We start from the raw sequence: 24,143 nt of genomic DNA on the forward strand, positions 1-24,143 counted from the left end.
CCTGCATATTTTGAGGTAATTTGAAATCCAAATCTCGATATATATTTTGTAAGTTTACCTTCTAGCCTGAATTATGAACACAAATCTATATGCCCTTGGATTTTAATGATTGAATTCAAGATTGCAGTTTTGTACCACTACAAAACTACCATAACACTGTGGAAGAAATGACATTGTGAATTGATGCGGACCTTTTTCCCTTATCATGGGTATTTCATTATCTTCAAAGTTCATGTAGATTTAAATTCTGTCATATTTCTTACAGATTTTAAAGAGTTTATTTATGGCTAAGGGAAAAGGAGCTCTGGAATGAGGGGAAAGCAAACAAATCATCAGAACAGAGATCAAAGCTCCAGATATGCATTCCCTGTTACTGGTGAAGTGTTTGGCATGTGGAGAGTTCATTACATACATTAATCTGTTACTTGCCATGTGCAATAACATATCAATAATAAAAGCAGAAAAAGTACAGGTTACTGAAATTTCTTAGTTAAAAATAAATCCAATCGCTTACTGGGGACTTCTGCTCATACAATATTTACTGCGAGTTGTACCTCTTTGCTTTTGGTTTGACTTTAACTGCAATGAAACTCTTTTCACTGGTGTGTAGAGACAGAACAAGGGTCAACGGGCAAAAACTAGAATGTGGGAAGTTCTATATCAACTTGAGAAAGAACTTCTTTACTGTGAGGGTGATAGAGAACTGGAACAGGCTGCCCAGAAAGATTGTGAAGTCTCATTCTCTAGAGATATTCAAAATCCACCTGGATGCTTTCCTCTGCAATCTACTACACGGAACCTGATTTAGCAGGGGGTTGGACTAGATGATCTCCAGGAGTTCCTTTCTGCCCCTCTGATTCTGTGAGTCTGTGAAACACTCCATAAATCTAAGTCCCTTGAGTTGTCCAATCCTTCACTGCTAAAACAGTCTACTCACTGTCATAAAAATTTCCCATTTCCCTTACAGATTAAATTTTGATTTGTATTTATGTTCTATGGTTATGAGTTCAAATCAATATTGAGGGTTTGCTAGAGTGAGGAATAGGAAGGATTAAACAGTTTTTCTGGCAAAAAGAGTTGGACAGGTATGAACTGGAGATATGAAGAAGAGGTCAGAGGGTGAACTTAATCTAAATGAGTGTGCCTTAGCTATTTAATTCCTCTTGGGAGTAATAAGATCTTGTATGGCGTGAGATCAATTTTTAAAAGATGAATCAGCTCTGATTATCAACAGGAAAGATTTAGCTGATGTCAAGCATCATCATTTTTTAAAAACTGCAAGCATTAACGACTTTGAAAAATTGTACATCTTCTATATATTAAACCCTGCATCAATTCTCCCAATTTTTAGTATACTGTTGGCAAATCCATCACCCACCATATTTCAGCTTTAGCTTTTGTGAATCTTGCATATTCTGTTGCCATCTCAAATTTGAGGCAAGGACTTAAGGCCTGGATTGAGCAAAGACTTACAAGCCGGTATTGCTTTCATCCTGCCAAGATGGAAGGTATATTTGCTGCCCTACGGTTGTCCTGAAAAATTAAGCCTGACATACATCGAGTTGTATGACAAAACCTTAGACAAGCAGTGACTTCTGTGGACTGCAACAGAACAAAGCAAACAACTCTCAGGACATACTGTCAGAACAAAAAATACCTTTGCTTCCAATCAGTAATGCTGATATTTAGAGTGAACCTTGAGGTTCAAGAGCATATTGAAAACCAACTGTATATTTTTGCATATGTTATTTGGAAAAGGGCTGTGGCTTTTTGGTTAGGATATCATTTTACTTTACTTTTTGTACCTGTACCTCTAAGAAGTCTAGACTCACAGAAGTTTGAGAGAAGGTCACAGAAAGACATGCCTTACTGCTAAGGGACTGATTGAATCATGCATCTGGTGGTGAACAGGAATCTCTTTCCAAACACCGCATATATATTCAGTGAAACACCCCCTGTCATGGGGCTCCATGTCTGCACAGAGGACTGGTGGGATGGGACACTGCCCTGCCCTAGCAGGGCCTGTTTCCCCTGCCAGGGCTGTGCCATCCCAGTGGGTATGGCTGCAGCAGGAGTAGTCTGGACCAGGTGCAGCATGGAGCAATGCAGGAGCTGCTGATGAGCACTTCTGAAACTCCCTCAAGCCGAGGAGTCACCTTTTCTGAATCGTCTTTTCATACAGCAAAGGCAAAGAGGTACAAAGCACTTCCTGCCACAACATCTGTCACACCAGCTTCAAAAGCTAAAGGAAACTTCGACTCCATCAGGACTCTGACTTAGATGAAAGAAGCCCTGTCTTTTCTGCTAAGTGTGTTGGTAATCTTTCCATTTAGAGAAAAGATGTGTTCTTTACCGGAAAACAGACGCACCAGTGAAAATGGCTGCCCATGTTGAATAATAACTCATGAATCATAATTTCCACTGAAAATTTGAGTTAAAGAAAATATCCTATTTGTACAAGATGATGAAAACTTGCATTTTATTTGGTGAGAAAAGAGGACTCTTCCTTTTCTTAAGAACACTGTTAACACTATGCACAGTTACTAATTCAAACACAAGAACACATCTCTTCCTCTGTAAGTACGAATATCCAAAGCAACCTTCAGAGACCTGAATTGTGTTGCAGTAATGGGGACTCATTTCCCTTTCCACGAATAAGTAGCATTTGGTTCATAGGCACTGATAAAAACAACAACTGTGAAGAAAAATCTGAAGAAAAGCATTGCTACAGCTTTGATAGTGAAATGAAATGTATGCAGTGGAAATTTTTTTATGCAGTTATGCAGTCAATTGCTTTGATGCCAAACCAGATCATTACACCACATGATGATGGAATCAATTCTGAGTCATTTTCAAGATGCACTTTCTCTGCTTTCTGTGGTGCTAGCAAATGCAGACAAAGACTGTGAATCTAGAGCAAGATCCACAAGGATCTCATTCTCCAGCCCAGTGAATGGGTGTTATGTTCTGGCAGTGGATGCTGCAGCACTGACTGAAACACCACGTCTTTTACCCCAGGTGCCTGAATGCAGTAGCTTGCAGAGCAGGAGGTAGATACAGCACAGCCCTGCAACCTGATGGCTGCACACCTGAGGTACCATCCCTGTTATCCTGTCACACCTCTTTGGGTTACAGAATTCCCGCTAGGGACCCTATGATCCAGCTACTTAGTTTCCTCCAATGTAGGAACCTCTGCTCGTGCTGTCTTCAGTAATTCTGGGAAAAAAGAAGGGAACGGCTTTGCACGTAGCTCTGCTCATAAAGGAAGCCAGGTGGGAGAGGTGAATCCTGCTCTGCAAGCCAGATGAGGTCCCCTTTGTACCTGAGGGAAGATTTGCTCAATGTCTGTCAACTGAACTGTCTCATTTGGAGGGAAGAAGGAAAAAGAAACCAAAGCAAAGCCAAGCAGATGAAGAGGGTTGAATTGTTCATCTGGAGAACATGTATTAAAGTAATGCATTTTATTTCATTATGTAAATTAACTTTACATTAACAAAACTAGCTAACCCTAACTAATCTTGATTAACTTTAGCAAATCTATGCAGAAGTAAAATGATTTGGACTTACAGAATCACAGAACAATAGAACTGTAGGAATTGGAAGGGGCTTCTGGGGTCACTGAGTCCAACATCTCTGCTGAGACAGGTTCATTTCTGTAGGTTGCACAGGAAAGCATCCAGGCAGGTTTTGAGTATCTTCAGAGAATGAGACTCCACAGCCTCCCTGGGCAGCCTGTTCCAGTGCCCTGTACTCTCACAGTTAAGATGTTCTTCCTCATGTTGACATAGAACCTCCCATGTTCTAGATTTTGCCCACTGCCCCTTGATCTATTGTTGCACACCATTGAAAAGAGCCTAGCCCCAACCATTTGACTCCCACACATTAGGTATTTATAAACAGTGCTGAGATACTCTCACAGCTTTTTCTCTTCCATGCTGAACTGTACGAAGTCTCCTAGGCGATCACTGCTCACAAGTCACAGGACAGCTCCAGCACTGCTACCAGCACAACTTCCCCTGAAATCTCTCCTCCTGCCCTCAAAAGCCCTGGGATCTTTCCTTGCACGCGGCTCTCTGGGGTCCTGTTACACTGGCTGGACATTTCAGAACCAGCCTTCTTCAGGAAGGCTTCTCTGGCTCTTCAAGTTTTTTTAGAGCCACAGACATCCCAGGCTGTCAACAAGAGCTCTCAGCGCAGCAAATAGCCTAAGCTGACTATTGTTAACTTTGAAGAATTTACAGAGGGTTGAAAGTGGACAGACTTCTAAAAGAGTTTTCTCTGCTACATCAAATTGTTGAAAATATTGAAAAGAACTTGAAAAGCAGCTGATCTCTGGCAGCACTTGTGGATTTGGGCCAACAGCACTGTTCTGCTGGCATCCACATCTGTGGATAACTCTAGGGGAGCAGTCCTACTGAACATATACAGAAAAATGTTTGAGATCCTCATGCAGTGGTGCAAAACATATAACAGGTAACAAATTTCATAAATTTCTGTAAGCCAAAATAACAGTAATGTGAACATGCACATGGAGGCCCAAGTTTCCATTTGGAAGTCCAGTAGGCAAGGCCGAAACAGCATCTATCTGCTTTTCTGAGATTTCTTAGCGTGCCACCTCTTTGCAGGAACTAGAAATAAGTGAAATATCCTCATAATGAAACAAAGTGTATACAACCTTAAATGCTTATAGTAGGCAGATCTGCTGAAAGATGATTCCCCTGCTTGTGATCAAGACAAGCATAGGCTTCTTGTAGAAGTTGCCTTCTGAACAAACCCAGACAGTGTCTCATGACAGCCTGGTATCAAAATCAGCAACTTCAGCAAGACTCGTCCTTGGGGAAGAAGGTCAGAAATCTTCTATCAAGATTGGCCGTGTTTTGAGAATATTGATTTCAGTATTACTAAGATAGAACTAGTGATATTGAAATGATTGGTTAAGCACGCAACTTCCAGGAAGTGAAGCTCTACGAACTAAGCTCTTTCTGAAAGTTGTATTTTATCTAAACACACTGAGACTTTGGTGATCAAGTAGCTTAATCTATCCAATATGAAGAGATGTTTCTGAGGAGCAAAGAATTGTTGCAGATTTTCTTACAAGCCTGTCATGTTGCCAAATAAATATTTCCTCACTGTTTCTTAAATAAGAAGTGATACAAGAAGCTAAAATGGCATATCACACAAATCATTTTGCTCTCTCTATATAGTTCTGTTTCATTCTTCCCCTCCCGCTCCTTCATATTTGTCTTCTGCCTTTAATATGAAGGTTCCTTAGTTCAGCAAGCATACTGTATTCTGGGTAGATACTGCAAGACCCTCACCACTCCTTCTAACCTTTCCAGTACACACAGTATAAATAAGTTAAATCACAAAAGCCTAGCTGATCTTCATGCATCTTCTAACCCCCATCGGCCCCAGTATGCATCAGTGAAGGCAGCAGCAGCCTTGCAGGTGCCAGCCCAGCGGCATCACTTCTGTGCACGCTGTGAAGCCACAGCAAGTGTGCCTTGCTACATATGAGCTGCTAAGGCATCAACACTCAACTCTGGTTCTGACCTTCATCTTTCAAAGATGAACAAGTATGTGCCAGAATCTGTTTACCACAAAGCAGTGCTCAAAACGGGTGTATCAAGGGCAAGTCGAGTTTGTGCACTTCGGGCCCAGACACCATGGGTACTGTGGAGAGCTAAAAAGTTGCCTCATTGTCACCATCAGCAGCTTGCCTGTGATCTTCCCTGGGGAACTCAGAAGATCCCAAATAGCCCCCAACAAATTTTTCATTCTGCCTCCTCACTACTATGCAAAATACAAGATTATTTCTGCTTTCAGAGATTTTCAAAAGGCCACCACCAAAAACCACTGCTTCAGTAGCAGTTCTGAGGAGCATTCACAGAAAAACAGAAGAACTTGAAACACAGCTACCAACTGCTGCTATGGTAACAACCCGGACAGTGAGGGTAAGGCATTTTTGACTTTATGTCTTAGGGTGTTCTCATACATAAAAAGAGAAGGTACCAAGATAGTGCATTTTGCATCTATCTCGGTGTCTCTCATGCGTTCTGGAGATGCAACGAAGCACAATTATAGGTACAATCAAAAATGAGGTAAAAAGATCAGTGCACAGAATACCAAATCATTTTGAAACTCTGTGTAGGTCAATATTTGGATGTTTCCTCCCAGTGAAATAAAGGTCCTGTTCATTAATTTTTTATATGTGGTATTCCTATGAGGTCCAAAAGTGTTTTCATCCTGGTGTGTGTGGATTTGTATTATGTTACTTGAATGAGAAATATTTGCACGTTGAGCAATGCCTTGAATGCTGGTATCACCTTGTCTCTGACTGAGTGCAGATGCAGACAACGCAGAATGGCCTTTGAAATGCCCTAATTGCAGACGGTATTGTTGCTCTAGAAACTGCTTAGACACATATGTGGCTTTGACTTCTGAGAAGTGAGCTGAACACTGGTTGAAAACTGCAGGTATAAATGCCACTTGTGTGTATATTAGATTTACAGGTGATAAGGAAATCATTATAATCTGCGTCTTACTATATTTCAAACAGATAAATATTATACGTATAGAGAGTTTTTATAATTATTATATTTTTATAATTATTATTGCATATACACATACATATGTGCACAAACATTATAATCAGCCTGTTCTGGATGGCACATGAACAATTGTATCTGTTTTACTATCTGAATAGAAAACCTGGAAGAGTAAGAAAATGGTATGATTCTGTACTACATACATATGATTCTGAGTATATAAGGAGAGAGGGAGATACATATGCTGCTATGTTTTTGCAATAATCCCAGAATGGGAAGAACATTGTGCTTTAAGGGTGAGCAATGTCTACCAGAATTTGGTAAAAGATTCATGGGCACAAATTTGGTGGGCTGTAATTTAAGAGTGACACAATCTAACAGCTACCCAGGCTATTTAAATTGTGGATCCAGATCATGCATAAGACAAGGACTTGAGCACTCAGGGAAAAGAAGGTGATCTGGTGTGCATGAAAACAAAGTCCCTGAGCCTTCATTTCACAGATCAATCTTTTTCACCTACAAAAAATGACAAACTCCCCTATGACAACAGATATGAAGGCTCTAAAAAGCCTTGACACAATTTTTAGGCCACTATGATAGGAATTCTTGTTGGTACTTTATTGAAAGAGGAATACTATGGCACAGACAGCATGAGGCCTGGGAAGAAGCAGAGTTTCTAGAATGGTGTCAGAACAACAGGGTTCAAACTTGTGATCTGCAGAACAAGGTTCTTCAGTGTTGCCAGCGGAATGATTGTATTTTGAGGTGAGCCTGAATCCTCAATAGGCAACAGATCACATCAGTGATGAAGAACTCCTTTGTTACAAAAGAAGAGGAAAAGTTCAGGACAGGAAAAAGTACTTAAAGGCTTACCAGTACACAGCTTTGGTATTTCTCAGCATGGCTATATACAGATTATGTTTTTGAAGTCCTGAAACACAGCACTTCCCCTCAGGCAGCTATCACAGACAAACATATTCAATCCCATCAATACCATTGTTGTTGTGTATGTCATACAAAGAGATCACTGATAACGGTCATGCACTGAAGGATGGGAGCATCTAGATTCAGTTGCTACTGGGAAACTCTTAGCCTTTGAAAATAACATGTTTGTCCCACTTTTTTTGTCCTGCTATAACAAAGCAGGGTGATACCCATTAAGGAGACCAATATGCAGTTTTCTTTTCAGCAGAACATGGTACAAAATTATTTCTTTGTAACTCTGTATCTCTAAGCATACTGTTTGGACCATTTGTGAATGCCAGAGTTGGACACAAAGCCTGTGATTTTTTTAAAGAAAGCTCAACAACAGCAGCCCTGGTCCCTGGAGATATTCTTTTCTAAGGGAAACAATCAATACTATGTGTTTGTATCACAAATCCAAGCCCAACAGGGAAATTCATGATTTTAGCAGCCTACATCCTCCTTCCTGGATATCTCAAATTCAATCATTGTAATGTTGACAGTCTCTCAAAATAATCTAGAATTTCCAAAGCTATAACATATCTTCTGAGAAGGCTTTTCTCCCTCACACCATTTATCAGAGTACGTAACAAACTTACTTTCTCTCTCTAGCACATATACAAAAGGAGATGTTGGGAAACACAGTTAGGAAAGTGCCCTCCTGGGGAATCAGAGCTAAGGTTAGAGGATAGCAAAAAATCTAAAATATTTGTCATTTTGAAGAGAAACATAACTTTCTTTTTCTCGTTACGAAAAGAAATCCATTTCAGGCAGAAGCAAGAGGCCTCAGGATTTCCCTCAGGGCATACAATCCTTCGAAAAGGAAAGGAGAACATTAGCAAGTTCATGTCAGGAAAGGAATATGTTAATGTAGACACATGAAACTGGTTAAGTCCACTGAATGACAAACAGTAAAGCTATATAAGGCATCTATGTGCAATAAATTTGGGCAAAAATTCCTCTCCAAGTTCAGTACTGTGAAAGATGCTGGAAAGTACTTTTGATGTCAGTTTTCTCCAGAACAAATGGCTACATCCTGTGAAGTAAGGGGTAAAGAGAGGGGCAAAGAGATGCCTCTTTAAAACATGGCAGCAATACGTCAAAGATTAAGCTGCTGCACTCATTACTCATACCAACATATTTCATAGTCTGTTTTACTACTGTTTGTACTCATTTGGAATGATGCAACTGTTGGCACCTATTGCAAAATGTCTGTCTCAATCATGACACAGATTTGGTGATATCTGAGGTGCCAAAGAAAACAAAACCCTTCTCTAAGTGGTAATTCAGAAGAATTTACAGATTATCTCCTGGCAGACAGGGTCTTAATTGTTATTGCTGGCAAGACAGAAAAAGCATGAGTACAAGCTAATGAGGAAAAGCCTGTGTTAGTGTCATCAGGATTGCTGTACACTGTGCTGATCATGCAAATTTTGTAGCTTGGACAGTTCAAGCGAATATTTTCTGAACTACAGCTTGGTTTCCTGGAGAAGAATCCTAAAACAGAGAGACGTAACCGGATCTTGTGCGAAACCAAAGTTAGATGAGAACTAAAAGCAGAAACAAGACTTTTACCATACTGGGAGAGTGGTCTGATAAGAAGGTTATCACCAAAAGGATTAGATCTTTCATTTTATTGACTGACAGTGGAAGTATCCCATTCCTATCGTTTTTGCAGCACTCAGGAACCACACCAGGAGTTATTTTATATTATATAAATGGGGATGCTAAGCATTGCTTGAAAATATTAAGTGGTATTATAAAATTATTGGCAAACTTTTTCTGAAGAATCACTATGATAATTTTCTTTCATTAATACTGTGGGAGTTTCAACTTTCTGTTAATGATGATCCATTTTTTCTCAGCCTTAAAAATAAACACAATTATTGCAGAAGATGGATTCTTCTTGTGAAAGTGGTGAAAATGGAAGTGCTTTTATGAATACATATATCACAGGGATCTAACTGCCTTGTATTTAGGCCAGAATATCTTCACTGTTAACTGGATATGAATCAAGATGGACTAGTAGTAACCTCCCCTTCAAGTTAAGACTGCTACAGGAGTGGACAACATGAGGATGAGGAGAAATGTGGCTGTTCCTTGTGCAAAATAACTCTATTCTACTCAGTCTACAGTGGCTACAGTCATAGAAAACACTCAGTGCTTTAAAATGATTTTGAGAAGCCACCAACTGGCATTCTGGAAAAGATATACATGCACATAAAAAGGGTGACTAACTAAAGGCTTTAAAAGCACAAACAGGGAGAGAAACAGCTGGGATGTGTATGGAGCTAATCACTTCAATGCCGATTTTTTTCCATTCCTCTGATTATTGTCTTTTGATTCAGCAATAGTTTGGCTGAAGAACTATATCAAAGGTTGTACCCAACAATCAGCTGAGTCAGGGTTAAGGTCTTTTCCTCTAAGAAAATACTAGAATCACATTGAAACTCACTGGTGACTGAAATGAGAGCTACTCTCTAAAGGACATGCTTATCTGCATACAGGAAAGCCAAGTCCTATTCCTCCATGTTTCAAAAATACCTGGCACAATCCAAGACAAGTGATGTGGATAAAAGAAACTTAAGGCTGTCTCAGATCAGGAGTAATGTGAGCTTGCCAACTTTCTGCTGACTCCAGAGATCACTATTCTTGCTGTTCTGGAAGTGCAGAAGAGACTCAGCATTTTACATTCACGGGCTGAAGTGCTGTTTAATAAAATGTGTCAATGCAAACATCCTCTTAGAATGAATTACGTCTTTTAACTCCTTTTGATGCATATCACAGTGTCACAACTCCACACAAAGATTTTGTTGTATGACATTGGTATGAAAAATCTGACTAAGGTGGATTCCTTTTCACTTTTGCTATGGTAGCACTGCTAAAAGGGAATCACTGGAATATCTGAAAATGTCCGGAGAAGACTACGAACGCAGCAGTACCACCACCTATTAAACAAAACCAAGAAAAAGGGCAAACAGTTAAACAAACAAACAAACAAAAAAAACAATGGATCAAGTCCCCGTCCATTACTTTTTATTTTCCAGTTAACATTTCTTCAAATTTAAAATAACTATGTCATTTGTAGGGTACTGAAAAAATAATGAGAAAAAAAGATACTACTTAAATTAAAACGGCAGGTTACCTCTCAAGGGATAAGATGAAAGAAGTATGATTGTCGAACTTGTTGAAAATGATCTGTGAACATACCAAGTGCTTGAAACTCATTTGCGTTCTACAAATTATATCAGCCATCTGAGTTTTGTCATCTGAGTCAGTCTCCTGAGTTTTGAAAGTCTATTAAGTCTGTGTTGTGTGTCACATACAATGGCAGATGCAACAAAATGTAGTCTTGTTCTCTTTTATTTAGTGAATGTGCTTGAACTGACCAAGAATAAATTTTATCACAACTCTAAGAAAGAGAGTTGCTCATGACTTGGCCAAAATAGTAAAAAATAATTTACTATCAGGCACACTGTCAGCCAGCATTCATGCATTACATATGCAGTACACGTGAAAGCATATACCCATCAGTCTAGGATGAGCAAGTTACCAGAGTCATTTTCAGGGGAACATGTCTAAGAATGTCATCTTCATATATGCAGTATCTTCATAGAATATAGATGAGCAGAGCAATGTCCACAGTTGAGTGTAGCCAACTTGTCCTATGATTTCTCTCTATACTGTCGTCAAAAACTCCCCATGTAGACCTGTTAACTGCCGTGATCTCTTTAGATCCCTGCAATGTAAATTTCTGCCCTCAGATTTCTTGCTTTTGTCAGTGAATGTTGGCTGGAGCATCCCTGGTGGGGATACTGATTTGTGGAATCAAACTCTGTAACCCAAGTAAGATTACAAAGCAGGTACGGTTTATTCAGGGCTGCGCAGACACTGGGTGCAAGGGGGATAGATCCACCTAACTTGCACACCGTCTGGAAAAATCGTGCTGCAAACATAGGCTAAACTAATACGTAATCAATAGTTTTCCTGGAATTCAGATACATATTCATTACACCCCCCAGAGTTCATTAGCATGCAGTCCCTCCCCTCTTGCGCATGCGTAGTGGGTCATGGGATGAAGATTTGTCATCTTCCTCATGAAGGCTTCTGACCTTTTTCGCTGTAAACTTCTGACTTTTCAGGGGGGCATCCCCCCAAACTGGTTTCTTCTTGCCCTGTGGATATCTATCTCCTCCCTGCCAAATGTCCTCGGGCTGTTCTCAAACCCTTATCTTCATGGCCTTCATCCCCCTCACTATCCCACTCACAGTGTCTGCCATCCCTTATTTTCTAACAAGCTCTACATTCTTGCTTCTATAAACTATCTCTAACTATTCCCCTTCACCCCCCTTATTCTCAGTCACTGTGAGGCCTTCTTGCCTTTTTACTTTCACTTATGGGGCCCTTCTCACCTTTCAGTACTTTAAATCCATATAACCAAGGCCATCCTCACTAATTAAAGTGTTGATAAGCAATGCAGGAGGGACCTTTACTCACAAATGGTGGGTCCCTTGCCTATTGACCTTTCTCTCTAAAGGTTCGGGAGGAGTGTAATAGGAACTAAGTGCTTTCTTTTCATTTAGAGTTCCTTTTTTTTCCCATACATCAGACACAAGGCTTCTCTGAGAGGAGAAAATAGACATTATTCAAAATATTCTACCACTGCACAAGGCTTGGCAATTTCTAGTCTTTTTTCCCAGAAATGGTACAGCGTTCTAATAGAGAGCATCAAGCATGTGCCCTACACACATCGCATTCATTGCAATAAATCAGGAACCCACTGAAGGACGCAGGGAGTCTATAGAGGGGAGGGGAATCAACTCTTTGAAAGGGTTGATAACAGCAGGACGAGGGGAAAAGGTTTTAAGTTGAGGGAGGGGAGATTTAGGTTGGACGTCAGGGGGAAGTTCTTTACAGAGCGAGTGGTGAGGTGCTGGAACAGGCTGCCCAGAGAGTTTTGTGGATGCCCCATCCCTGGAAGTGTTCAAGGCCAGATTGGATGGGGCCCTGGGCAGCCTGGTCTAGCATTAAATGAGGAGGTTGTTGGCCCTGCATGTGGCAGGGGGGTTGGAGATTCATGATCCTTGAGGTCCCTTCCAACCCTGGTCATTCTGTGATTCTTTGATTCTGTGACCTATCCTGGTGTACAGAACTTTTACCACAACCATTAACATTCTTATACAAACTCCAAAGGCTTTTTGAGGATCTGGTACTTAGCTTGACCATTACCTTACCAAGAAGACATGTTACACGGTTTTACTTGCCCTTATTTCTTTGGTAATGACGTCAACATAACCCACAGGAACTCGGTGTCCTATGTGAGGACAACAAACACTGTTCTTTTCCTTAGAGGTTATGCAACATAACCCATGTATAGAAAGTCCCCGACAAGCCACATCTTTACCATGCCCATGAGTATGCACTAAAGAGAGGTATTTAATGAATCTCTGTGGTGCTAAGTCATTCCTGAGCAGCCACTCAGAAGTATCACTTAATATATGGGCTAGTTTTCCATCCCAGGAAAACATTTAAGCACAATTAGAGATTTTCAGGATAATCTTTCCAGTCATCTATTCACCACTTAGTAGAATCTTGGGTAACTTGGCCTACTTGTCCTAACTTTGTTCGTCTAGATAAATAACTCTTGAAGGGATGAAAAATAGCTCTGCAGCCTAAATTATGCTCATTTCTTACCTCCCTCAAGAGATTTGAAAAGCAATATCTTCAAAGATGTTGTTCCAGCTGCAGGGATAGTATATTTCCACTAAGTCCAATCTTCCCAAGATGGTGAGAGATTTGAAGATTTAACTGACATGACTATGAAACATTAACTGATTTGCATGCAAACTCCAGGACATGATTTGCTGGGTAGAGGGCATTCAAAGCCCCTGTTTGCTGTACTCTGTCCTGAAAACATCCCTGTCCTAACAACAAGTTGTTGAGACTTCCATCCAGCTGCTAAATTCAGCATGCCACCCCAGTTACCTCAAAAGTAACTGTTTCTTTCCTCTTACAGCTGTACTGAATTCAACCATGTAAACCTTGACCATGTTTGAAGTTGACTTTTTCACAGTTGTTGGAGTTTAAAAAAGACAGTGCTCTTCCCCAGTAATCTTTTACTTGGCACCTCATTCTCTAAACACTAATAACTCTAAGACTTTGAAAATGTCACTGGCTTACATCTGCTAATAACCTTTTTCAAATACTCTTTCGATTTCTAACAGTTTCCTGCAGTAAAAGGAGGGCCAGGTCCTGGCCTGGCCCATTCCCCTTTCTTATCTTCTTTCCCTTTTAATTCTTCTATAGGGCTGGACTTAAGAAGAAAGTTTAAGAGGCAAAGGTGTTGACAATGATTATAACCAGATCTCATTGCTGTTATTAGAAGGAATTTAGGAGGTTGCTTAAGGGCAGTTCAGACATACAGCATACTCCTACTCTTGGATATAGTTGATCTAGTTCATCTATTCCCATATTTTCCCATACCCACTTGATCTTTTCACTGGCTGTTAGTTTCCCCTCTGCCATGTTTGTGTGTATATTAGGCCACTGTCTAGGAGATTTAGCCTCAGTGCAATGAGGTGCAAAGACAGAGAAAGCTGAGCTGGTGGCCACCAGGCACCAGCTCCCAGCTGTGATGTGGCCTTGCCTCCTTGACAGAAAGCCGTTTCGCTCATTGATGGAGTAGATGGCCTACACCTCCAAAAGATCAGGATGTTGAGGATAGGATTCTGATGCTATATTCAACCCAGAGGGCTGGAACAGTGGGAAAGATGCTTTAGCACACTTGCTGCCTTGGATTTATGTGATATTACATATTTATCTAATAATTTATACAAAGTAATCTCTGGATAGGTCTTGGTCTAGGTTCTCCTCTCTAGAAGGATCATAACTTGGTTTTATCAGACGATGGTCTCAACCTAGCATTAGAGGGAAAGAGGGGAAAGGTGCTTATTTCACTAAGAACTAAAGCTGAAGCAGTCCTTACTGGCACACACATTGCCAGTTTCAGCACAGGTGACTCAAGAAATATGCAAACTGAGTCATTCTTTCACTGACATCAGTGACAGCCAACAAAAGCATTTCTTGACAACACTGTTTCTGTTTTTACTCATCCTGTCCCTGTTGAGGGACAATTAATGGATGTTAGTTTTGAGCTGTGGTAATCTGCTGTGTTTTTTAAATGGGAGAAGTGAAGGATGGTACAGTAACCGGGGCTAGGTGACCTCTCCATAAAGGAGATATGAAACTGACAGCATGCAAGCAAGACTGTGTCTTCACTGCTTCTGCCAGCTGCCAGAATGGGCTCCAGGTCTTGGACCAAATGGCTTGTGCCAGTTACTTTTGTACTGCATGCTGCCACAGAGCAGAAATGTGCTAGTGGCCTGTCCTCCTCTATTGCAAGAGAAAGAATAGAATGAAAATGAACATGCAGGCAGGGAGCCTGGATTCGAGCCTAAACCTCAACATAATGTGGTAGCCTGTGTGAAACCCCCCATCATGCAGCTACTAGAATTTTGCTCTCTCATAGAGAAAGATCATAAGGGGTACAAAATTCACAACTGGAATTGAAATCAAAGTATCTTACTCATAGCTTCAGAAGGATACTGATGGTCTCATAGCTATAAGAAGATATGACCCTTTTCCTTACATCATTTCTTTATCCCACTTTGATCGCAACACTTAAATTTAGGATGCAGCAGTTAGAAAAGCTCTCAGAGTGGTGAAGTAGGATGTAAAAAAAAAAAAATCTTGCTTTTTATTTCCTTTCTGCTAGACTTAAATTTTTAGATCAAATCACCTAGAAAAAGATGTTTGTGCAACAGGAAAATGTGGTATCAAGATTATCAGAACAAGGTAGACAATAATATATTTCGCATGACTCGATTGCAAAAAGTGACAAGGAAACCACAGGACATCGCTGTGAATGCAATGGAACAAGGCTGTGAAGCCTGTGTTGTGTGCCACAGACGTAAGGGTTTATATAGACTTGAATGAGATTCAATTTAGATCAAAAGGACCTTCAATTTTTTTTTTTTTCTTTTTAAGATAGAGAGGTACCTTTTTGGCATTACACAGCTTGTGGCTATTGAGGCAGATCAGAAGATAACGGAATATGGAGCACTTACTTCTGATTTACTAGCACAAATGGCTTACATAGGCATGGAAAGTAAACTGTTTTAGGCTCTTCAAGATCAGAGATAAGACTTATTAGCAGGATGGCTGGGGAGTTTTTTCTCATTGTTTCCTTGCCATGCTAATTTAGTACAAAGGTACATCCCCGACTGGCCTATTTGCACAACACAACTCCTGGATTTTGTATTACACTCCCTGCTTTAACATCCATGCATGAACTCCCAGCCCCTTGCACTCTGCTGTTGCATCTTGTCAATGGTGCAGAAATGGGCAATTTGATCATCAAGACCCCCTGGCAAAACAGCACTTCCCAGCAACCGTGTTCCTACTTCGAAGAGCAGTCTGCAAGAATTATGATATACTCATATTAAGTACTGTGAGAAGTTACTCACAAAAGGTACTTTACTGTGCTCTTTCTGTAGATTTCTTGCTACTCCAGAATTCAGTGCACCTTGTGATTAAATTTAATACCCACTAGGATATCCTAAAACAGGCAATTTGTTTTGTGGAGCTGCTGTCAACTATCAGAACGCTTAATCCTTCAATTCTTGTCAGCATACCAATTCTACAGTTTAAAGCTCATTGCCATTTAAAAACTCCAAGGGTAACTTCTTTATTATTATCAAAGCACCCAGAACTAGACTTGCTGTAGAATCTAGAACAGGCACAAAGCAGCCTCTCTCTGCCTGATGTAGTTGATGTCTCTTTCACCCATGACTTGTTAAATACTTTGTTCTTAACTTGGTGCCCAGCCAAGTTGCAAGCACTCTCGAAGCCAGGCACACAGGGCAGATCTTCCTCATACCATGGCTTCCAACCAATGGCCTACTAAGTAATGCTCACTCCTGAAACCCATCTGCCTCCAAGTGAATTGTAGAGACAGAACAGTTGTTACTCAAAGAAACTCTTCCTTAAAAGCCAGCACTATGGAAAATGAGTGAAGCCAAGCTCTTATCCTTCCAGTTGTCTGTACTGCTCCCTAATTCCAACTACCCAGAACCTGTTTTCCTCTCAAAAGCTCCTAGCAATTCTACAAGACTCAATCCAGAAACAAACAAACAAACAAAAAATCCCTTTGATTTACTGTTTTCTAATCACTAGGCTCTTCTCATCTCAGCTTTTCCCAAGCATCTTCTGAAGAATACTGAAGCAGAGACATTTTCCCTACTGCTCAATCATTTCCTGTTGCATGGGAGGTCCTAGCATAAAGAACTGTTGTCCTGTTAACTAACACCAATGAGGAATGTCATTCATGAGCAAAAATAATCTGGGGTCAGAACCATCTGTAAACACAACACAGGCATTCATGCTTAAGAGAAAATTAACCAACCTGAGTTTTGCAAACATTAATCATTTTAAAAGAATATTTTTTTATTGCTGAGTTCACACACAACCAGCTGATTTTAGTCTTCCAAGGAAACAAAGCAGAGAAAATGTGTTCAAAGAAAGAACTCTCAAATACACAAAGAATACCTAATTATCCCTTTCATTCTATATCTTTCCTTCTGAATTTTGCAGAAATAGCCATTTTACATGATAGATTCTTCTAGCCCTGGTGCTTCCCATATTAATAGAACCATTCTTGAACAATGTTAATATTCAATGCATGTAAATTCTCCATTAAAATATCTATATGCTGTGAATTTTTATGTTGGTACAAACAGATTTCTGTGCAATGTACTCTGAATGTGCAAAAAAAATCTTTCACATCTCATTTTCTCACATCAAATTATTTCATGTTTTTTTTTTTTCCTTAAAAGATTACATCATGTCTGCCCAACACACAGCGATCAAATTGTTCTGCCTTTATCACAAAACAAACAAGTAGTGCAATGGGTCTCTGGTGCGATGACCAACATTTGGAAGCAGGAGGAATTAAAGTTGTTCTTTATCAGAGAGTAAATAGCAGATTTCAGTGCTCATAGAAGACTTTGATTCAGGCATCAAGCTATGGGAAACATTTATTCAGAAAAGGTACGTACTATTGCCACACCTAATGTTTTGCAGTGTGTTCAATATACTATTTTCTTTACAAGAAGTGCCTCTCTCTCTTTCACAGAAGCATTTCACAATCCTAAAACGTGTCAATGCAAAAGTAACCCAGTTTTTATTTTTACAATATAGTCACTTCTATTAACTTGTATGATTTCAAGGCCAGGCTGGATGGGGCTTTGAGCAACCTGGTCTAGAGAGAGGTATCCCTCCCTATAGCAGGGATTGGAGCTAGATGATCTTAAAGGTTCCTTCCATGTTTTGTCTCCTCAGTTTAGGCCTGAATGGCTTAAAAGGTTTAGAGTACTATTTTTTAAAATTTGATTTATTTAAACAGATGGAATATAGAATTTTTCCAGCTTGTCTTTTTTAGGAAGACAAAATGTTGTGTTTTATTAAAACATAACATGGAAAAATGTACACGCAGCAAAGGCAGCAAGAAATGGAGAAATCTTTTGAAATTTTAATGATGCTACTTAGTCTTCCTAGTGTTAAAATCATGGTCCTTTATCTGTGTAGCTAAATCCTTTCAGTCAGGCTACCTTCTGAAATACTCTGTCTGTGCTGGGGCAATGTTGTTGTCTGCTTCCCTTAAAGTATTTAGAATTTGGGACTGTAATTTGAAAATGCTCCATGATTTTGTGAATAGTTGTTTGTTGTTTGCATTATATTAGCAGATAGAGATTCCAGCTAACATTTTAGCAGTATGTGCATGGCAACCATGTTTCTGCTGCAGTACCAAAAAGATAGACAGAGAGGTGAGAGAAGAGTCCTTCGTCCTCTTACAGATGAAGAAATGAGGCACTCTGCATCCTCTTTTGAGCTCATTTAGGGTAGTTTTGAGCAACTGCTATGTGTTGGGTTCATCTGAATTGCTTTGAATTTATGAAGGAATAAATAAAGATCAGAATCTGGCTCTGAATCTTGTCTGAGAGGAACAGGAAGTCTGTGGGAGCTGAACCCAGAAATAAAATTCATGTCTACACAGCCCTGGAAAAGAGCCAACCAATTTATAGTTATAATAGATTAGAGCTCCTGTTCTATTTGCTGATACCCAACTGCTTACTGCCACATATCCTGTAAACTCAGACTGTGCACTGATGTACACCCACATATGTGGCACCAGACTGACACTACTTTCATCGCTTGAGTCTAAGCCGACTACAGATTTGGAAGCTTTTAGTCAGCAGCTAACTCGATAGTTTCACAGGCTTTAATGTATATGAATGTTGTGCCTTGTTGCATACATTCTCTTGTTTTGCCAGTAAAAGCATTTCTGTGGTCAAAGTACTCTGTAGCATGTTGACTTTCGGTAGGTGTTTGGTGACAAGCTGAAACAAGCTCTTTGCTCACTACCTGAGGAACTATATGAAACTTTTTTTGACTCAAATTCTCTGGCTTTGAAGGATGGGACACTAGATCCTTTCCCAATCTCCTGGTTGTTTGTTTCATGCTTTGGCCTGTTACATCTCAAGTGACACAGTACAACTGCTGATATCCATTCTCTTGGTTGACCCAAAAGAGAGGATGGACAGATAGAGCTAACTAACCATTTCTGAAGCAGGCTTAATAGTTTATTTTTGCATATCATATTTGCCTCTTACTAGATTTTGCTGTTTTAGTCTTGCCTTTGTTTCACTGTGGTATACAAAGTGTATTTCTACTAGTCAGATCATTTGATTAAAAGAGTGTTTATTTTCTTGCTTTGTGGAATATTTGCATATATCGCTCTTGTCAACTGTAATGAAAGTTACACGTGTAAAAACCCTGGTGGCAGATTGTGATAAGGCAGATTTGACACACATCACTCTGCAGATAAGTGTGCTGCAAGACTTTGACTTTTGGGTTGAAACGCTTCAAGGTAGGACTGTACATAATTGATAATGAAATGCATATAGTCTGAGCAAAGTGGACGTCAAGAAGGTGACCAACCTTACAAGCATGTTTCTGGCAAGGAACACAAGAAATTTCATTCTCTGTTCACTTTGAGTGACAGACATGCATTCTATTAGCTTCTACTTCAAATTGTTTTACCTATTATACATAGTTAGTTTAGGACTTTAATACTGAAATTTTTTGTCACTATTCTGGTGTTGGTTCATGCAGTACAGCCATTGCTTGTGTATGATGGCAGCTAACCTTAAAATCTAACAGAACCTGTAGTAGGTTTCAGGACTTGTCTCAAAAAGACAGTCCCCTCAGTTTAGTGAACTTTAACCAGTGAGGATCTGCCTAAAGAAGCAGAGCTATCACCTGCAAATGGACTAACCCAGAGTATTTAATTCTTCAATTCTTCAGTTCTTTGAAATTAGAAAAAAACATAGAAATCTTAAAACAGTCAAGCCTGGGAGAAGGCTTTAGGTTTAGGTTTATGACTTACTATTCACTGCTTAATATTGATTCAATAAGGCTGTTCTCTACTCCATGAATGTTTTAATGTTGGATTCTGCTGGCTCACAGCTTTCTTTCCGTGCTTAAGGAAAGCAGAATCTAATGGCCAACCACCTCAGAAAGATTCAGCTCCTTTTTCCATATATTACCTACAAACACAAATCCTTGTATGGAGAAGTTGTTCAATATTCACAAGCATTTCTTTCAGTCAGCTAAAACCAGAACTAGTAACTGTGGGAAAAAATTAAAGATGTCTCAGATGTCTGGTTAAGTGATTGACTGAAAGCCAGCCTGTGAAAGTTTGGTATCTCAGGTGAAGAACCTGTCTGTTTACATGCCCTACGGTCTGCACTGATGCTTTCTTAAAAAGATAGTACACCAGTTATTTGACAACAAATAAATCTTATGAAAAGAGAACAGGAAATACACTGAGCTAAAATATGGAGAGAATTCTATTTCCTGCTACATATTATGGACTCTATTTTTCATAGTCAAAAGGGATCTTGAAAAGGCAGAGAACAAAGATGCAGGCATGAAACACCGTGAGCAAGGATCATATAGACAAACCAAAAAAAACATCTCCATAGATGTAAGTCCCCTTTCAAATGTGATACATGTGAGATGACGAAATGAAAGGCCTTTGTGCCATACAAGAGAAGACAAAGAAATTAGTGTCAGAGAGCACTGAACCCCTTCATATACCTGCAGCTCCGTTAGGCTGAGCTGGGCCCAAGCTCATTGCTGTGCCCCGAAAGCCCAGAGAAGTGTTGCTTGGGCAGCTGTCCCACCGTTGGGGTATTTGGGCTCCCTGCAGGGCATGGCATGCTGCCTGCTGTGGCACCAACACCAACCTCTCTCAGCTGTATTGCACAGTGTAGAGCCATGCCGCACAAGTCATCAGGGAAGCCAGCAGATCTGTCCCTGGTGATCTGTTGAATTTTCATTTTACCAATAGCCCTCTAGTGTCTGTCAGCCAAGTTTCTGCATAGCTGAGTGAAATCCCCATCTCCATCCTTTGCCAAAACAATCCATTCTAATCTGCTCTAAACGTTGTCCCACTGATGTGCCAGATTTCCTTTCCTCCCTTCCTATCTCTTTCTCCCGGCACAAGAGGGCACCAACGCTGCATCCTTGGAGACATTTATTCTGCAACGAGAGGCTTGCCTCAAAGGAAACTGGGCGGAGAGGAGATCCAGGGACCGGAGCAGCAGGTTTCAGAACCGCGGCAGCCTCCTTCCCCCCAGGGTTCCAGAATTTTAATTCCAAGGTTTTGATTCAGCAGCAATTCTGGTGACAGCTGCATGAAGCCCCTAATTGGAGACGGTTGCATAAAGCCACTAATAGGAAATGGTGGCTCACAGGCACGTATTTGTTTTTCTTTCCCAATTTTGTCTCTTAGCCCCTGCTTCGAACAGTGAGACTACAGAAAGGAGCGTATCTGAAATTAGAAACCTTCATGGATCTTAGGAGGAACTAGTCAGAGAGCTGAGAAATACCAGACACCAAATGTCTCTAGAAATAAAAGATATACGAGTCAGCCAACATACAAATCTTATTCAAGAAAATCGAAGTGAAGTGAAGTGAAAACACAACTAAAATTACCATAGCATAGGGATAATCTAGTGAAGAGAACAAGCTAAAAAAAGCCCTTGTAATGCATAACCTGACACAGCGACAGCATGAGCGAGACAGGATAAATATGCAGAGAAAATGAAAATCAAGAAAGGATAGGAATTACTCAATGTAGTTTATGGGTCTATGCTTGCAAATACAAAAATAATTCTAAAGAATGGAAAATGTAGGCTAAGTACCAAACAAGCTCCTTGTACAAGACAGAGTGCCCACAGGCTCCTTTGCAGGCACTAAGTGTCCACTTTTAAGCCACCAATTTTGTTCCCTAATTCTGGAATCTGTAAATGGTGCGCTAGGTTTCAAGGGTGGGACACAGCCATCAAGAAGGTATTGCTCTGTGTTCTCTAGATCTCTACTTTAGTCAGATCCTTAACAAACACATTTTTACACAACTGTGCAGTCAGTGAACTCTAAGAAAAACACGGAATGCTCTTTCTTCCTCTCTTCTTCCACTTCCAGCATCTGAAATCAGTACTTTCAAGAGTAAAGGTAGAACTGTTTTTTGCCAAGTCCTACTACAGCATAAGGACCAGGGACACTTATGAAAGCAGCAGGAGATATGGTCAAGCCATGAATGACAAACTTGGTCTAACTCATGAGTGCACTTCTACCTCCACTTCTTGTGTTCACCCCTTCTACTCTTCCAACTCCTGTAGAGGAATAATAACAGCAACTTTTCACACTATGTTCACTTACCAAAATGGGTAACTAGAGGCTATACTGAAAGAGGAAACAGTACAAACTAGTGCACTGTGAATAATTGATATGAAAGAAGGACAAGTAAGTATTCACAAACCTTTCAAAGCCACCATGTTATATGATTTTTGAGCTGTATTGCTGTACACAGAAAACCTGGAAAATGTAGATGAATGTTGTTGAAGCCCTTCACCAATATGCATCAGTTTTGCTTACACTTTCTTTAGAAACCGAACACCTAACAGACAACTCTGTTTTCTCTGTCTGGCTTGAAAGGTACCTGAGAATTGAGAAGGGCTATTCTCCTACCTTTAGATGAGAAGGACATATCACATCAGAGAAAAAAAAAACCCACTAATAATTGTGAAGTATTCAAATGCTGTAGTGGTGTAGGGGGCAGGAAGAGAGCTGAATTGTTATCTTACTCTATTTACACCTACTCATGGATATACTGATTCATATCAGGAGCATCTGGAGAACACAATGCATTTATTGCTTTTTGTTAGAAGTATGAAAGTGATGTTTGAATTTAGCACACCCTTATACAGTTTTTCATGTTTCTCTTCTCTCCTGAGGTATATTTCTTGAAATGACTCTTTTGTTCTAAAAGTAACTTTGAATAAAAACTACTGAATGCTATAGCAGATTCTGTAGTATTTCTGACAAATTTTACAGCTCAATTCTAGGTTTTACACTAAACAGTTCCACTGTCTGTTTTTAAGTCAAAGCATACAACTTCATTCAAATGACTACTCACATTCCAGGCTGCATAGAAAGACAGAATAGAAATAGGCATCTGTCCTAGGCTCACTCTATGGTGTGTCAAAGAAAACAGAGCCAATTACAATCAGTATTTTGCAATTTGTCTAAGTTACACGTTTTTTTTCAGCAGTTAAATTTGGGTTTCATACTGAAAAAATACAAGTATGTAAAATAGGGAAAGAGAAGTCTGGAAAAGTAATATTAAAATACTTACCAGGTTCCATGCATTAGCACAATAAATGCTATAGAGGTTAAATTGTCTGTGGACTCAGCATAAACATGGTGCCAGGAATCTGCAAGTTCTAATCTCATCTCTGAAGCTCTAGAAATAAGCATAAGAGAATTAACTTGTCACACTTTATTGCCTGAAAGCATCCATAAACTAAAATTGTATTTCAAATATTCTCCCATAATTGATTCACAGTTTTACTACAGTTATTTGCTTAATGGCCTTTCCAGGCCATAACTCTTAATACCCAAGCCTGTCCAAAACATGGAAGATTGTTTCCTCAAACATTGCTGGAAGTATCAAGATGGAAAGCTGTTCTGAGTGAACAGGATTTCTTACCACTTTAGCACGAAATTTTATTTGCCCCAGGATTTGCTAGCTGAACCCAAAAGAGTATTTCATAAGCTCCTCTTGCTGCCAGAATTCATTATGAAATCTCCAGTCTAGGAGATGTTTCCATACTTTCCTCTTCTCCCTTTTTTATTTTTTTTTTCAAGTGAGATAATGCTTGAGAAAGATGCCAGATCAAAAGCTCTCAAGTCCTCCGTGTTACTCTCCAAATCCTACGTCAAGAAACACTTGTCTCTCCTCCCAGGCATGACTCTTAACCTCTGTCTAATAAAATAATTGAAACCTGCTCCCAGGCTCTCCTGTACTCAGCCATCTCCCTTGAAATTTTTGAATAGGATGCCCGGCTGTTGGCCTTTGAACCCACAATAAGTGTACGGAAGTCAAAGTAATTAGTTTAATATATCTAGAGAGCACAGAAGTTCCTCTCGTGTCTGGGTCTGATCCTG

General features: G+C 39.9%; 1 long non-coding RNA gene across 2 annotated transcripts in view; it reads right to left on the minus strand.

The window, feature by feature from the left end:
* The window catches only part of LOC149917279 (uncharacterized), a 144,980-nt gene that overhangs the window by 35,560 nt on the left and 85,277 nt on the right, over positions 1-24,143 (minus strand). The window contains exon 2 of one of the 2 annotated variants that reach the window (XR_016468327.1): positions 23,332-23,439. This is a non-coding gene — a long non-coding RNA (uncharacterized LOC149917279). Of the gene's footprint in view, positions 1-3,567; positions 3,719-23,331; positions 23,440-24,143 lie in introns of those variants that run through there. The other variant, XR_016468328.1, reaches the window with a different exon arrangement.

This window comes from Phasianus colchicus, chromosome 7 (assembly GCF_987193195.1).
Source record: "Phasianus colchicus chromosome 7, bPhaCol1.hap1.1, whole genome shotgun sequence".
NCBI classification, from domain to species: Eukaryota; Metazoa; Chordata; class Aves; order Galliformes; family Phasianidae; genus Phasianus; species Phasianus colchicus.